Source organism: Macrobrachium rosenbergii, chromosome 28 (assembly GCF_040412425.1).
Source record: "Macrobrachium rosenbergii isolate ZJJX-2024 chromosome 28, ASM4041242v1, whole genome shotgun sequence".
NCBI lineage: Eukaryota > Metazoa > Arthropoda > Malacostraca > Decapoda > Palaemonidae > Macrobrachium > Macrobrachium rosenbergii.
The window spans coordinates 32,138,016-32,145,462 of record NC_089768.1 but is presented as its reverse complement, the minus strand read 5'-3'; positions in this window follow the sequence as shown (position 1 = coordinate 32,145,462).

Below are 7,447 nucleotides of genomic sequence, written 5' to 3'. Positions count from 1 at the left end.
AAGGTCTTTATACAACGGCACCTCTACGCCTTACTGAGCTTATTGTGATCCACCCTTCAAGCATCACCTCTACAAGTATTTGTTTATGCTACATTTTCAGCTCCTTTTCATAAATTAACATATTTTAATACAGAGAAAACCATTGTAAACTACGCACTTCTGATTCTGCCAAAGTTGTTCAATAAGAGTTAGCAGTGCATCTTTTAACATTGTAACTGGGCGACAAAAATGTCTCCCATTCACGAAATGCTTCGAAATTTCAGACTATCAATTAGTGGTACAACTTTTCAAATATTTAACAATTTTTGTGTATCCAGTAGCACAGACATCTCTGATGAAGCTATCCTCATTTTCGTGTATTTTAATCTCTCGATCTTTACCTTCATATATAGATTATCCATTTTCTTTGTGTATCAAACTAAATTCTCTCTCTCTCTCTCTCACAGATGTTATAGGGGAGTATGTGCCACGGTGACTTACACTCATTTCTTTATTCTTATAAATAAACACTAATTTTCAATACTCCAAAGAAGAAAACAAAGCTAACCTTTCCTAGAATGAAAAGTCCTCACCTAAATAGACCTTACCTTCCTAACTTGACCTAGCAAGACTTCATAGCAACCTGACAAAGACAAATGATCCAATAATTGTTTCGTAAAGTGGAAAAAGCATAGCAACGCAACATGTTTAAGTTGCCCATGCTAGAAACGAACCAACAACAAAGTAATGTGAGTACCAGGAAAAATCTGCCTTGTGAGAGAACAAGGACCCACCCACCTAAAGAGATAAGAAATACGAAATGGTCCTGCTCCACTTTTATCTCTTTCGCTGAATTCTGGTTTCTTTGTTTCTATTTCTCTTCCCTTTGGACCTCGTAGTGGGGTAATATCGTCAGAGTACTTCAAGTGGTACACTGTAGGCACTACTGAAAGGTTTTTGCAGCTTCCCTTCGGTCGCTAGCTGCAGCCTCTTTTTTCATCCTTGTATTGTACCTCCATTCTTGCTTCTTTTCTTCAGTCTTGCTGTCCAGTCTCAAAGTGCAGTCGTGGGGTTTTCTTCCAGTTCCACCTTTAGATCCTTGTACTCCATCGCTCTTATTTTCTAGTTCTCTTTATCTTGCTGTCCAACCACTCTAACTCCCGTTGGGAGCTGAATGGCTGAAGCGCCTCAGTGCTTGGGCTGACATCTTAAACGTCATGAAATCAAATCGAATCAAATCTTTCCTCTGGACTGGGGTCCTATTCAGCTGGCGAACCGGTTTGATTTAATCTCGTTCCAGGTCCATCTAGACTAGAAGAGAGGCAAGAACTAATTAACAGCAATCAACAGTTACGGACCGTCTGCTTTCTGTTAAATTGGTAACCTCTATGGAACTATGTTTGGACTTTTCCTGGGTAAGAATGGCGTTTTAAGTTAATCTTGGACACTGTAATAAAACGGATGCTACTGAATTTCTATTTGAAGGCGACAGCGAATCCGTCCTGTAAATTTAATTTCCAAAGGAATTCTCACTTCCACCCTTTCTTTCACCTCCAAGTTTGCACATTTCGCGAAGAGAATTCTCCCCCGACGTCAGTTACCCTTGACATAATCTTTAATAATATACATTTCCTTGCTTACTCGCAGCCAGTCTGTCGACTCTGAATGACACGGGGAGAAATTCTGAAGTTTCCCTCACGCATGAAATATGTCTCGCGTGTCACTCTTTTTGAGGCGAGGCAATCATAACTTCCCAAGGAAAGTGTCTGACGTTACCCCGTGATGGTGATGCGTCTGTGTGGTACTTCACTCCAACCCGAGCGGTTTGGATCGTCTGTCCTTCCCCTTCCGTCTTCCCCAAAACTCTCTCAAATCGAAGTATTTGAATAAGATAAGTCAATTCTGATATAATTTCTGGCTTGAGTTTTTTTAACGATGGAGGATTAAACAGATTTTGTTTCACGGGTACATACATAAATACGGACATAAAATACATGCATACGTAAATGGTCATGCTTACACAACAATAAACTTTCACTAGGTAACAGTTTATCGTCCCTGTCGTTATTAATTATGTGCAGAGTAGTTACTTACCCAAGGTGAAGCACAGATGATTGTGCAGACCCTCATAAACTTTTGCTAAGAGTAAAAGAGAAAAATGGGAAACTAAGTTAAGTTTTATTAATATTCCACCCATATCAATCTTGAAACGTACCATTTGTTGCTGGCACTTCAACTTACAATAATTTGAAAATAAGAAGGCCCATAAAACACTATTTAAACGTTGAAACCATATATTTCGGGCACTTGTTTCTGTGCCCCTGTTCTTCCGCGTTTCGATATGCTAAGGAGGCTACAAGAGGTAGTGGGTAACACAAAATTCCATTGAATTTTAGCTTGTATCTCATGGACGTAGCACAATTATGAGGCATAATTCCATCTTGAGTGTGATTACCATTACTAAGGTTTTAAAACTGTTGCTTGAGCTTCAACGAGAACGCAAGATGAAATTGTGGTTCCCAATACCGCAGAGTTTTCTTTTCCACAATTCACTGGACGAGATGACGCGGTCCTTTAGCTCGAAATTTTTAAGCACGTAACTTTTTCTGGTAGTTTATTTCACTAATTGCCTTTTTCTGCAAAACTGATTTGAATGCAGACATTTAATGACATGCTCACAACTGCTAATTGCCAAATTTCGCATTATCCTTTGAAAAGAAGTAAGAATCTATAAACAGAAAATGCCTTTAAGGCCTCCTATTCATGTAATTGCTGAAGAAACTGGTTCTTTGCTTATTTCATTTTTCTGGGACGAATTTTACATATTTTGAACGTATAACATTCATAAGAAATTACTTAACCTTCTTCTTCAACTAATATCTGATTATTGCAACGCAATTCCAATTCTATGTCACTGGGGTTGAATCTGGGAAAGTTCGAAAAGAGGAAGTGGAAGGTCTTCCACGTGTCTCCACGAAACTTTGCTCTAATCCCTTGGGGTCCTACGTCTCTCAAGGAGGAGTCCTCCAGATCAAGATGATCATGGGGTAGGAAAGAGGAGAAGAAAGAAAAGAGAGTTCCTTCTTTTGCTTCGAACTTAATCTCGTTGAACTGGGGTTTTTGTGGGATGTCTTCAGCGTTGCTTAGAAAGCATTCGTATCTGACAGTTTGTCTCTCTTTGTATACATATGCATATATATATGTATACATATACACACACACACACACATATATATATATATATATATATATATATATATATATATATATATATATATGTATACACACACACACACACACACACACACACACACATATATATATATATATATATATATATATATATATATATATATATATATATATATATATATCTTAAGGCAAAATCAATGTTTCACTTAATAACTTACAATTACGCAAATCCGAAGAAACATAGACAGGCTTAAATCACCAGCCCCGTGGCACAGCAGTTACGTTAGACAACACAGCCAAATGGCGCCACTAGCAAATCAGATATCCTCTGAGAAAACCTCTCAGATTAAATTAAAAGTAATCAGGATCTTGCAGCGTACGTAAAATAAATTAATCTCCAGATTTCAAATCTTGAAGGACTCTTCTCAAAGTTGGTAGCTGAGGAGAAGAGGCACTGTGGGAGCTGGCAAGTCCGCAGCAACATGACCACCTATTCTGCAATACAGAACCGCGCTATTGCTTTGATCGCTACAGCAAATAAAAACGTTCACTCTGAGAATGCTGAAGGCTGAGAGGGAGGATCATTCAAATCAAAACTGGTATGCAAACTGGAGAAAACACTTATGTTTTACGTTACACAAGAAAAGATTACACCACTTCGCTTTTGCTCCGAAGGAAGTTGCAAGGGAATGAATAATAGAGAGCAATTGAAATACAGTAAAAGAATGTGTGCTGAACAACTTCCAAATCCACACTTTACCTCAGTCCTTGGACGAGACGTCTTGGGATTAAGCCAGGCTTGTCTTCGAATAAGGGATCTTATGGCGGGATCGGAACCGTTCAACACAACAAAAGTGACTGTATATGGGAAGGGGGTGGGAGGGGGTTGGCGGAGTGCCAACCGACAAGAAGTCTGTCTGTGTAGCTGGTGTGTCACGAACTGGGTCGGGCCTCTGGTCTGACCTCCTTATATGCCCGCGGTTCCCGCTTTGTCTCCAGCTGGCTGGCTTGGGTCAGTCCTGGGCGAATCCTGTTGTTCGTCTGGTGATGCCCAACGTCCATGTTTTTCGCTTTGTGCCTGGAAAAGGGAGCGTACAGCAGCACACAAAAGTTTTGCCAGTGAGGAATACAATGGAGGGGTCGTTAGAGTTGGAGAGAGGTGAGAGGTGGAGAGAACCAAGCTTTATTGGCGCCGTAGGGAATCGCTAATGGTTAAGAGCGTCTCCTGTTGTCGTCGACCTGTGTGGTCCTACTTGAATTTCTTATAAAACTTGCATTATTTTATATGCACAGAGCTTATTACGACCATTCCAATTCAGGAATGTCCGTATCGATGTATATATATATATATATATATATATATATATATATATATATATATATATATATATATATATATATATATATATATATATATATATATATGGCATCAATATCCAGGGAGTGAGAGATTGCACGTGAGAGTGAGGTGCATGATGCAGTATGCGTAAGGAGCTTGACTGCCTACTGATGAGCCTTCTGGTGTAACCCATTCATGGAGGTTTTCATATGATTCAGCTGTTAGTTAAATCATGAATTTGGCAGTGACTGTTGCCTTGTCTTTCCTCGGGAACCACCCATTACTATGGAAAGAGGGTGAATTTTGAAAAACATCCATAAATATAATGAATATCTATGTGTATTTATGCATGTTTTTCGTAAGCTATAGATATTTAAGGCAAGATGCATGTCAATTATTTGCAGGTCTGTCCAGTATCCTATATGACAAACACAATAAACAAATAAATAAATAGATAGAAAAATAAATAAGTAAATGAATGAATAAAAAGCACGGAACCTCATCAGCTAGCGAGACAGACCACCTGTTCTATTCCCTCTTCAACTCTCTCTTGCTCTGGGACCTGAGTTTAATATTCCATTTTCTGTACAAAACAGCAGCAGTCACATAAAAAAGAAAAATGTGTGGGGTATTGGTTAGACCTTTAATTAGCAGAATATCTGCCGGCTAAAATAAGAGCTGAAGCCACGAAACTGCAATTCTAAATTAGTTTTTTTTATTCATGCACCGTCCCGGACAAGATTAATGCCCTTTGAATTTTGTTTCCGTTCTCGCCATCATCACTGAAATTTTCTCCTGCCGCGCAATTTTTATCCACCATCGTCATCGATATCAATCATGTTAACACTGGTTCGGATTATTTGTTGGCGCGTCTGTTTGTCAATGATTACTCAGGACGTTATGCGTGGAATTTAACGAAAATTAGATCAAAGGTGGGCCTCTGGACAGGTAACCAGTGACTAGATTTTGGGAAAGATGGGAATGTATCTTGTTGTGGGGGAGGGGGGAGAAGGGACCTTTTCTTCAGGGGTGGGTATTTTTGATTGTTTAGCCTTGGCGGAGGTTTACAGTCTCTGATCCATTGTTATTAATAAAGGGCTAATGCAACTCCTTGTCATTATCTAATCCATGACGGGAAAAAATCGAGAAAAACACGAGTAACGATTAATAATAACTAATAATTATAAATGAGATAAGGAAATAGCTGACAAGAAGAGATGGATCTGTGAATGTCGAGGTGGTCTGGTCATGGAAGAGGAGAAGGAGATTGGAAAGCATTAAAGAACGAGTACAAGTAAAGTAGGAATTACTGATGCAGTACATGTCAGGAATGTAGATGTGATGTTGATGAGGCGTACGAGGTATACCTGATTCAATTCTGAACCACTCAACTCTAAGACTCTCAGGTACCGGGTAGTAGGATTTCTGTTTAGTTATTTATTTATCTATTTATTTTTCGTCACATTGGGACTCGAGTACTATCAGCCTTCAGTAAAACCATGGGACAACTATTTGAGGCATTTTGTTCATTTTATTCCATCATAATCGTAATTTCGTCGGTCCTAAGTCTTACAGTTTTAGACCTCGCTTTCTCCAACAACTTCTCCTCTCCCCAGTACCCTTCTGCTCTTTCATACCCGCGAAAACACCGCGACAAAAGTGCCAAAATCAAACCATTCCAATCGCATGCTTGCACTCATGAACCTAGACGCAAACGTCAGGTCTTTACATCCATTTAATTGCTGCGCAAGTGGATAAGGGAGGGAAAGGTTTTCGTCACTCTTGCCGGTGGAGGTCTTTAGATCGTTCCAGCAACTCCCATTAAGAACTCTCAGTGTTACTGGCTTTATGCACCAGTAATTAAAGTCTTTGGATCAATCAAAAAATAGATATTTTGACTTTCTACCGACTGAAAACCCTTTATTGGAATTAAAAGGATTTTTTAAAATTTAATGATAGTGAATTTGTTGTTTATGTTATCATTACGCGTCCTCATTTACCCAACTTTACTTCCAGTGGCCATTGTTTGTTTCTCGTATCATTAATTTTATCTCTCCTTTATGCAAGTTTTTTTATTTTTATCGCCTTCTGAGTGCAAGTTCCATGACATCTACTTACTGACAAGGGAAAATCAACCTCCTCTCTCTCTCTCTCTCTCTCTCTCTCTCTCTCTCTCTCCTAAAGGCACGTCGCTTATCGACTATGCAAATGTTTATTGTACTGCTCAGTCGTTCTTTTAAATCCCATTATGCTCGGGCAACTTTGCAACGAGAATTTGATTCAAATGTTATTGCAAAGTTTTGTACAATGAAACTGTAATTACATTACAATGTTATCTAGATAATGTTGTTTCAGTCTGTCTGTGACATCTCATTAAAGGAATATTTTCTGCTTTACATTTGTAGTTTTGTCTGAAAACTTCCTTCCAGCTGAAACATTTATTTGACAATTTTCAACAGAATTATCATTCCATGCAATAACCCGCTCTAGTTTCATATGTAGCTTTCATTCTGAAGTTAAATGAGTTTTACGACGTGGAATGTACCATGATCACACAATGGTATAATCCGCGACGAAAGTTTGCAGCAGCTCTTGGCGGGGAATAGTAGCATTCGTTCCCGAAACTGTTCGGGGACTGCGCATGCCCGCTTTCGACCCTGAATGCCGAGGCAATAATGAATCCTTGATTTTATCAATATGACCTATATACGCCCCGATAAAACATTGTGTTATCATCAGCAATTTGCCAGCCCTTTTATGCTGTTCTGATCGTAATGCGTTTAAAACTGCATGCAACTGTTCTGAAAACAACATAACACATACACGCACGAACACAAACACACGAGAGAGAGAGAGAGAGAGAGAGAGAGAGAGAGAGAGAGAGAGAGAGAGAGAGAGAGAGAGAGAGAGGAGGGGGTTGGGATGGGGAGGGGGGGA